The sequence below is a fragment of the Suncus etruscus genome, chromosome 6 (genome assembly GCF_024139225.1).
Source record: "Suncus etruscus isolate mSunEtr1 chromosome 6, mSunEtr1.pri.cur, whole genome shotgun sequence".
Lineage (NCBI taxonomy): Eukaryota > Metazoa > Chordata > Mammalia > Eulipotyphla > Soricidae > Suncus > Suncus etruscus.
The window spans coordinates 90994548-91002246 of record NC_064853.1 but is presented as its reverse complement, the minus strand read 5'-3'; the positions used below and the strand labels follow the sequence as shown (position 1 = coordinate 91002246).

The window sequence follows — 7699 nt, the reverse complement described above, 5'->3', positions numbered from 1 at the left end:
TTTTACATATTCTTTCCTCTTTTTGTGAACTTTCCTGGTGTCCCTTTGTTTGTATAATTGGATCACAACACTCCTTCTAATGGCCTTGTTTAAATTTAATCACATTGTAAAGATCCTACTTCCAAATAGTCAGATTCCGGGGTACTGAAATTAAGGCTTCAATAATCTACAGCAGGTGTTTGGTAAATTGCAGACAAAATTTAACTGATAGTATCACCCTTTCCAAGAGGTAAAGGGGACAGCTACAGCCAGTGTAAGTGATGGCTTTGATATTTATTACCTAAGATCTACCCTCTAGATTTTAGTGCTAAAACTTGGTGGATATCAATATGATATCTATGTGTCAAAAAGCTCATGTGCCAAAAGTCTGACTCTAAAGTTCTTGTTCAGAAAATAAGTGGAAAATTATGGTGATATTGCTTCATTATAATCATTATAAAGGTAAATAGTATAGCCACAAATATAAGCAACTTTAGTATCACTTAGAAATTTCTTTCCAGAGAACTGGCAAACTAGAAACCAGCAAACAAATGCCCCAACACAATTATCAACTAAAAATCATAGAAAAATCTCACCAGCTTACAACTGATGAGATAGAGTCATAGTACCCATATACCTGAAAGAGCAGGATTGATCAGTGTGGTGTCTAAAATGAGAGAAATGGAAATCAGTATTGGAATGCAATTGAAATGTGGCACTGTACTGAAATGTGAGACACTGTACAACTGGTCGACCTGATGTTTCCAGAATTGGACAGTGATTATGAACCTTCCATTACAATACATATAACAGTTAACATCATGGAACTCTTCCTCTGGGCCCTTCCCTTCTTATCCTCACACTACTGTGACCAATAAAACTTTTGATCTTTCCGTCTTCTTCTCCCTCCTTATCATAGCCATATTTTTTTTAAAAAAAGATAATTCCTACATTAAACCCTAGTAGCACCAACTTCAGCAAAACAAAAGAAAAGCTAAGACAGATGTGCAAGCAGAAAATTTTTGTAGGAAGCCATTGTAAACATAAATTAAATTTCTCATCAGATATAAGGCACTTACACACAAAACTGAGGATGGAACAAGAATTTAGATGAGCCATCATAATAAAATAAAACATAAAATTTAGAGAATCTCATTTGAATACAGAGAAGATATAAAAATAGTTGGTAGTGAAGTTCTCATGGTGGTGGCGGCAGTGGTGTTAGGCTAAGCTGTAGGCTGTTGGGGTGTGCACTGAGCCTTGACATCCACATGCCCTCCACCCTGGACTCCGCAGCCCTAAAGCCTGAGTCTTCCTGGGCCAGGATAATGGGAAACTACGTATTTCCTGAGCCAGAGCTGCTCCAGACTTCCTGGAATCAAGTTTTCGCTGCCTTTTGGCAGTGCTACTTGACCCCATGCAGGAAAACATGTCTTGACGAAGACATCCTGCATGGGAAAGTGACCCTGACTGGAAGCTCCTTCTCCCAGACTCCTGACCAAGCCCAATAAAGGTCTGCACTGGGCTGAGCGACTTTTTACCTGCCAATGTCGCCCACACAGTATACATCCTGGAGGGATCCATCGTGGACCCACAGAACCACACCATGACCACCTTTACCTGGAGCATCAACCATACCTGGCTGATGACGGTGAAGGAGCATTTTACTATAGTCAATCCCAATTTGGCTGCACTCAAATCCACCAGCCTCTTTGGTTGTCTCCAGAGTCGTCCAGGAATTCCATCTTGCCCACTTCAAAAGTAAAGTGACCAAGAAGGTTTTTGAGCACATTTTGGCCATGCTGCAAAAAGCTTTCTAAAACCCTGGTGGAGATGGCCAAGGAGGCAACAGTCATGGCTCTGACAGCTTCAGTAAAAGCAAAGAATTTGGCAAGCAAAGTGGCCAAGTGGCCACAAAGCAGTAGCGGGTATAGTGCCGTGGCCTGCACTGGCCCGATTTCCCCCACATACTTGGTCATTGAGGTCAACTTCAGCCCTTTCTCCAGCCTATAGGCTGGGCTGGGGGAGTCCTGGGAGGGCGTGGGACAGTTCCCCCAGCCCCACACCTTTCCTCACTTCCTGGAGGCAGGCAGACTCCAGGGCTCTATCCCCTCCACCATGTCCCATTCCTGGCACGTGACAGGCACTCAATAAACATTGTTGAATTAAAAATAAATAGATGAAAGCACAAGGGATAAAAATTGGTATATAAAAATATATTTCATTTTGGAGACTGAAGCAATAGTGTTACGGGTAGAAATGCTTGCTTTGTACACAATCAGGGTCAAATCTCAAGCATTCTAAATGGTCCCCCCAAAATTTCCTGAGTGCATAACTAGAATTAATCTTTAAGCACCTCTAGGTGTGGTCTCCAAACTAAAACAAAAAACTGCATATTTTATATGTGCCAATAAACTTGAAGAAAAAGCAAAACCCACTTTTAATCACATAAAATAGTTCATGACAAATGATGTGACTGGCATGTATCTAAAAAATAAAAAATATGTCATTGCTTAAAAAAAAGTAGATGATACAAAGAATTGGTAAATATATTCCATGCTCATAAACTGGAAGAATTAATTTAGTTAAAATAACCAGCCTGCCAAAATCATTATAAGGATTCAGTCTAATCCCTATAAAAATCTCAATAGTATTATTTAAGAAAATGGAACAAATGATATTTAATTTGCTATGGAACCACAAAGATTCCAAATATCTATTCAAAGCAATCATGAGACAAAAGAAGAGTAGAGGCACCACACAGCATGGCTTCAAATTATTCTATCTAACTATTGTTTTGTATGCTATAAAAATCAAAACAATATGGTTTTAAATCAAGATAGAAACACTGATCAATGGCATAAAATTGAAAGCTGAGAAAGACATGATATGTGTATAACAAAGAAGCCAAAGACATAAAATTAGCTATGGAATATATCTTCAATAAATGGTATTGGATAACTATTCCTGGTGCAAATGACTTAAACTGGATAACTCTCTAACATCAAGCAAAAGTGGTCATTCATAGTGGATGAAATTTGTTGATGTTAGAATGAAATTATAAATGCAATTAAGAAAATATAGGTAAATATTTCAAAATATTGTCTTCTGGAATTTGTTCTGTGATGGTCAAAGACACAGCTCAGTGATAGAGTTCTTGATTTGCATGTATGATATATTTAGTTAAATCTCTGGCATCACACTAAAGAAAGAAAACAGAAAGATGAGATATTTCTAGGACTCTACTCCAGTGGGAATGGAAACAAAACTTAAAATTTTAAAGTCTCTGCACTGTTCTGGGTTCTTTAGAAGATGAGAACAGTGAAGTCAACTTGTTTATCAAAACTATAAAATCAAAGGTATTATAACTACTTGACCTAAAGAAATTCATTAAACAACAAAGCATTCCACTAAGACAAAAACAAACCATACCTCTGACAAAGACTGAGCAAGATAAATCAAAAGAAAGATAAATATCAGATAAATTCACTGATCTATGTAGTACATAGATGAACAGGATAAGGAAAAACAAGGCATCAAAAAATGGGGGGGGGTGCACCTAGGCTATCCTGGAACCTGAAACTAGATAGAATTGAAGGGTGGAAAAGAAGAAGATGACAGAAAGTAACAGACAGAGGGGCAGGTTCCTCAGACACTCCCGTGGTGAGGATATTTTGTTTAACTATATGTCTAAACTTCAAACAAAACTGAAAGCATGAGATTCAAACTACAAAACCAGATTTAAAAAAGTATGCTTGTCTAGGAGACAGGCTGGGTGGTGGGGAGGTGGAGGGAAGAATAGACACAGAGGGAAACTTGGAACACTGGTAGAGGGAAAATTGATGCTGGTGGTGGGATAGGTATCAGAAAATTGTATATAAAAATTCAATTGGGGCCGGAGAGATAGCATGAAGGTAAGGTATTTGCCTTTCATGTAGAAGGTCATTGGTTTGAATCCTGGCATCCCATATGGTCCCCCAAGCCAGGAGCGCATAGCCAGGAGTAACCCCTGAGTGCTTCTGGGTGTGACCCAAAAACAAAAACAAAAATGCAAAAAATTTAATTAGGGATCACTTTGTAAATTATAGTTCCTAAGTTAAAAAAATGAATTATAAAACAGAAGCTGACTGGCTCAGTCTTTTGTAAAATAGTATAGAAGCTTATCAAAACCTAGAAACTGATCTCACATATGATCTAGCAATTCCACATTTTGGTATTTACCCCAAGGGCCCAAAAATCTATTTAAAAATGTGTACTATGTTTATTCAGCACTATTTACGTTACCCAAAACTGAAAACAGTCCAAGGTCCAATAACAAGTGAATGGATAAAAAATAACTATGGAGTATATATATTTGTGTGTATATATATACAATGGAATATTACTCAGCTATAAGAAAATATGAAATCATTCAATGTGTGACCACATGAAAGATTCTAGAGTATCATGCTTAGTGTAGAGAGGGAAGATACAGAATGATATCCCTCATGTGATATGTAAAGTGCACAGTAAAAAAAAAAATAAATACTTAATACTCAAAAGCAACAGACACAGAACTGGGTTGTTGTTGTTTTTGGTGGTGGTTGTTTTTTGGATCACACCCATGGCACTTAGGCATTACTCCTGGCTCTGCACTCAGAAATTGCTCCTGGTAGACTCAGAGGACAATATGGGAGGCCAGGAATTGAACCAAGTATATCCCAGGTCAGTTGCATGTAAGGCAAATGCCCTACCACTGTGCTATCTCTTCGGCCCCTAACTAGTTTTTAATAAGAAGCATATCACCATAAAGTAGAGGGATAGGAACAGGGGAACATAATTATAGAGGGAGGAAATTGACACTTATGGAAGGTGTGGTATTGAAATATTTTTGCATGAAACACTGTCATTATCGATATTATAAATCATGGCACCTAAAATAAAATGGGAAAAACAATACTCTTAAAACTTAAGGAGTGGGGCTGGCGAGGTGGCACTAGAGGTAAGGTGTCTGCCTTGCAAGCGCTAGTCAAGGATTAGGACCACGGTTCGATCCCCCGGCGTCCCATATGGTCCCCCCAAGCCAGGGGCAATTTCTGATTGGTTAGCCAGGAGTAACCCCTGAGTATCAAATGGGTGTGGCCCCAAAAAAAAAAAAACTTAAGGAGTCAGGGCCAGGAATAGTCAGAGATAGCAATAAAACAAAACAAAAGTTACAACTGAAAAAATATTTTAAATATATTTAGCAATTCACTTAAATAATAAGTTTGTATCTTTTAACATAAATAACATTTTTGTGATATAGCCCTCATGTGGGTAACATTTAACTTATCATGATACATTATGTTGGTGGAGGAATATTAAGAAAATATAGCCTTACACATCTAGTTAAAAAGGACAGAATAATTTTAAATTTTGGTGTAAAATTCATTAAAATTCTAATGACATTTCAAAGACTTGGGACAAACTCTACTAAAATTTGCATAAGTCTCCAAATAGCTAAAGTAATCCAAACAGGAAAAAAGAATATAGAGGAATACTATATTTCCCAAATTTGAATTATACTACAAAACTATAATAATCAAAATCTTCATGGTAGCATTGGAATAAAAATAGATCTTTAGATCAATGAAATAGAATTTACAGTTCAAATTTAAGCCTCAAATTTATAGGCAGTTCATTATGACAAAGAGATAAGTATATGAAGTGAACAAAAATGATCTCTTCAACATTTTCTGAGAAAATTGGATAGCCGCATATAAGAAAATAAAATTAGAACCATAACTCTAACTCACAAAAGTAAACTCAATGTGATTTAAATGAAACCTTGAAATTAGATCAGAATTCATAGAATGCATTAAAGAAACATCAGCAGGACTCTCCAGGAAATTGACCAGAAAGGTATCTCCAATGAGACCACCATAGACACAAAGACAACACAACATAAAGAAAAATAAGCAAATGAAACTATATCAAATTTAAACACTTCTGCACAGCAAAAGAAACTCAAACCATAACTTAAAACACTCTATTGAGTGGAAGGGAATATTTGTGCAAAAAATGAGATAAAGGTCTAGTATCTAATATTTATAAAGAACTCACAAAATTCAACAGAAATAAATAAGTTCATGAACTCATACCCTAAAAGGAAATGAACAATTTCCCAAAGAAGACTTATAGAAATACTGATGGTCAACAGGCATATAAAATAGTGTTCATCATCACTTATGATTAGGGAAATAAAAATCAAAACAACAATGAGATATCATCTCATACCAGTAAGAATAGAACATAACAAAAAATCTGGAAGTAACAAGTATTAATGAGGTTGTGGTGAAAGTAACCCTTATCCCCTGTTGGTGGGAATGTCATCTGGCTCAATCTCCTATTAAAAGGAATATAAAGATACTTTTAAAAAGTGGGGGAGGAATATACTACTTCTTAATAACTATACCCCAAACAAAAACATTTTGAAATGATTCAATAATTGTTTTAAAAGGATATTATGTATAGTTATGTTCATCACCATATTTCATACAATAGCAAAGATATGAAAATATCCCAAATTCCTGATGGATGAATAGATTAAGAATTGGTGTATACACATTGGAATACTATGATGATATAAAAAAGAACAAAATCATGCAATTTTCTCTGACATAAATGAAACTAGAGGGCATCACATTGAGTAAAGTCAGAATGAAAGGGGTAAATACAGGATGAATTCTTTCATGTGTTGGATTTTAGGATTCACAGCAAGGTAGCATTAGGGCCAAAGACAACATAATGGGAGAATGGATCCATACAACGGAGGTTTTGGGTTTTTGTTTCTTTTTTTCGAGAAGGGAATTGAAGGAAAGAGCTTTGGGGTTTTAGGGAAAAAGAAAGCAGATACACTGATGATAGGCGTAGCATTACAATTATGTACACTGGATCAAATTGGGCAAGTGGCATGCAAGGCAAGTGCCTTACTTTCTTTACTATCTCTCCAGCTGCATTTTGCTCATTTTTGAGAGAATTTTTGTCAACTAGACAGCCCTCATCAGAAAGATAGTCCTCATTAAAAGAGAAAAGAAAAGAAGGGTAAGCAAATTGAGCCTTATCTTTTAGTAGTAAATTTAATATAATATATGTTAATTTTGATCATGAACATACAAAATATGTTTATGCAAAGTTAAATTAATTTTTTAAATTATAAGTTGACATTTTAAAAGATATTTTTGAAAGTCTTTTTGTTTGTTTGTTTGTTTTGGGGCTACACCTAATGGTGTTCAGGTGTTACTCTTGACTCTTTTTTTTTTTTTTTTTTTTTGGTTTTTGGGCCACACCCGTTTGACGCTCAGGGGTTACTCCTGGCTATGTGCTCAGAAATCGCCCCTGGCTTGGGGGGACCATATGGGACGCCGGGGGATCGAACCACGGTCCGTTCTTGGCTAGCGCTTGTAAGGCAGACACCTTACCTCTAACGCCACCTTCCCGGCCCCTACTCTTGACTCTTTGCTCAGGAATTACTCCTGGCAGTTTTGTGGGATCATATGGGATACTGAGAATCAAACCCAGCTTGGCCAGGTAATGCAAATACTTTCCCAACTGTATTATCATTCTGGTTCCAGAAAGCAATTCTTTCCAGTTTTTAAGAAAGGTCTTCTGAGAAAAGATTCAGTTTTTCAAACAACTGCACAAGTACTACCCTTTAGACACTTGAATATTTTGACACACTTATTTGTAGCACTTTATGTGC

At 36.6% G+C, this 7699-nt stretch overlaps 1 pseudogene; it reads left to right on the top strand.

The window, feature by feature from the left end:
* The first annotated feature begins 1250 nt into the window (after window positions 1–1250).
* LOC126011818 (PRELI domain-containing protein 1, mitochondrial-like) lies at window positions 1251–1992 on the top strand (annotated as a pseudogene).
* Window positions 1993–7699: the final 5707 nt, after the last annotated feature.